Below are 2,448 nucleotides of genomic sequence, written 5' to 3'. Positions count from 1 at the left end.
CCTCATAACTATTCCATGGATCACTAATACTTGCATAACTCTAACCAACTGTCAAACAACCCCTAAGTGGATGCCTATTTGCGGTGGAAGTGCTACTGTGACTATTGTTTCAGCAATTTTACATTAATGCTAGAAAAGTTTGTGACTCAGAAATATAAGCTTTAAATAGAACATCTGTAACCTCTTTTGGTGCAAAAGTAGACTTGCTTTGTCGGGTTTGAGATGTGGAAACAACCTCTGTGTGAAAATGCAAAAGGGAAGGTATCTACCATATAGGTCATAATATATCGACCCATTCCCTAGCCGGGGAGCAATAACCCTCTATTACTTTTTGGGCATCTTTCATGCCTTAACAAAGTAGAAGAGTAGAGGTTTTGGAAAACAAGGTATGATGTGAAAAAAGAGAGAAGGAGAATAGCTGCAGGAGATGAAAGTGATTTTATACAATTTTTGAAGTGTACACATTGGAAGAATGAACTATTGAGGGAATTGCAAGAGTTGCAACTTTCTTTTGTTCTGCATAATATTCGCTGGAGGAACTAACATTGATATTCTAAAACAATAAAGTCAATAAGGTAAAATCAAGGGTATCGGTGGTGTTGAATTACTCATCTCATATTTTGTGCAGGCATTGTTGGGTCAGTACTTGCTAAGGAAGGACGATTGCCAAATGTACCTGATATTTTCTCCGGTGCATTTAAGGTCTGGTTGTTATTCACAGTTTAGTGTATTGAGGTCTCTGGTTCCGTTATTCGAAATGAGCTAAATGTAACAGAGTGTGCTCTGACTGCACTGACTGCAGATCGCCTGGAGGCAAATTCGACAAGATAATTCAACCAGGTCAACTCCAAAGTCAGGCAATGCTTCTTTGATGCAGCAGGTTTGACAGTTTCCTCTTGCTTGTCCATGTTAGGTGCATAGGGTTTTTACTCGTCTTTGGAATATGTGATTGTTCTTAGTTTGCTCATTATATGATTGTGCTGGACTTAGAAGATTAAAATTTATTTTTAAGCTAAAGTTTGCTTGTCATCCTTGACAAGTGGATATCTGTTGGGAAGTTTCTTGGTGGAATAGGTAGAAGGCATGTGTTATAGAAGATTGATTTTACTATCTGGGCTATGCCATATACAGTTATTTTTCAGTAGGTGTAAGGCCCATATAAGAGTCCGAAAGAGGAGATTAGGACAACCTTTGATTTGCATAGAAAGCTTTAGCATTTTCTTTTGCTGGTTATATTTTGGAACTAAACTTTGGAGGAGAACTAGGAGAAAATTTTGGTTACTAACTGAAGGACGGAAAGTAGGTTGTTATGGTCTAATGAGAAAGGAATGAATTAGCTTACATGGAGTATCTCGTTAAACTGCCAAACACATGTGGCAAGGAACCTTTGATCACAGAAGCCTGCAAGCTAGCTAGGCATCTAAGTGATTGTGGAAGGTTTTTTGGTCGATATAGATGTCGGCTATTATGAAGGAAGTTAAGAAAGGAATGAATCAGCATACGTGGAGTATCTCGTTAAACTGGCAAACATATGTTGCAAGGAACCTTTGATCACAGAAGCCTGCAAGCTAGCCAGGCATCTAAGTGATTGTGGAGGTTTTTTTTGTTGATATAGATGTAGGCTATTATGAAGGAAGTTATCTCCCCAAGTTAATCTAAGCCCAATATATCATTGCTTCTGGATGAGAAGCCATGGTTTTGTACATGTCGAGGACTAATCTTTTTCTTGGGTTCTTTTGCCAGCGTGTTGTGATTGTTGAAGATAATGGTATTATTATTGTGGACACTGTGATTTTGAACCAAGAGTTATTTATTTAGCATTTGAAGTTAAAATTTCTCTCAATTCCAATGCCTCTCTTATACCAACTCTCCCATGACAAAAATATCACTTCATGCCTTTTCCTAATGCAGTGATTTGATTAACATGATAGACTTCTTTGAAGTTTGGTTATCATTGGAGCTTGACTTATATGCTACTCGAAGTCAAGCTTGAATTTACTTTGGGGGTTTGGGTTTGGCAGTTCATCAAATTTAACATTATCGTGTGCTGGGAGATCATATAGCTTACATTAACTAAAACAGCCTTTTTTTGATTTCCTTATCCTCAAAAACATCCTTATATATTGTTCAATATTATGCTTGTGCATCTTAAAAGAAAAAGTATACTAATGAGTGTTGCAACTTGAAGTAATTATTTGTGCCTTGTGTTGTTGCTTTAAAATTATCACTCCTTTTCTATGAGCAATCAATGTTTTGCTCCTTGACAAAAAATAGTGGTTAAATTGATTTCTAATATCAACATACCAGCTGCTCTGAAAACAAAAAGCCTTTTTTACAGACAGTGATTTTCTTTGCAGGTTAATAGCTTACGGCAGGATCTGCAACTCTTGGCTTCAAATAGATCTGTTACAATCGTGACATCAAGTGGATCAGGTTTTTGTTACTACA

The 2,448-nt window shown here is 37.0% G+C and overlaps 1 long non-coding RNA gene across 1 annotated transcript; it reads left to right on the top strand.

The window, feature by feature from the left end:
- Nucleotides 1–556: 556 nt before the first annotated feature.
- Nucleotides 557–2,448, top strand: LOC124895086. The gene is made up of 3 exons (XR_007051512.1): nt 557–702; nt 803–880; nt 2,358–2,448. It is a non-coding gene; the product is annotated as an uncharacterized LOC124895086 (long non-coding RNA).

This window comes from Capsicum annuum, unplaced genomic scaffold (genome assembly GCF_002878395.1).
Source record: "Capsicum annuum cultivar UCD-10X-F1 unplaced genomic scaffold, UCD10Xv1.1 ctg79775, whole genome shotgun sequence".
NCBI classification, from domain to species: domain Eukaryota; kingdom Viridiplantae; phylum Streptophyta; class Magnoliopsida; order Solanales; family Solanaceae; genus Capsicum; species Capsicum annuum.
The sequence above is the reverse complement of the archived record's forward strand: the minus strand, read 5'-3'. Positions and strand labels throughout refer to the sequence as shown.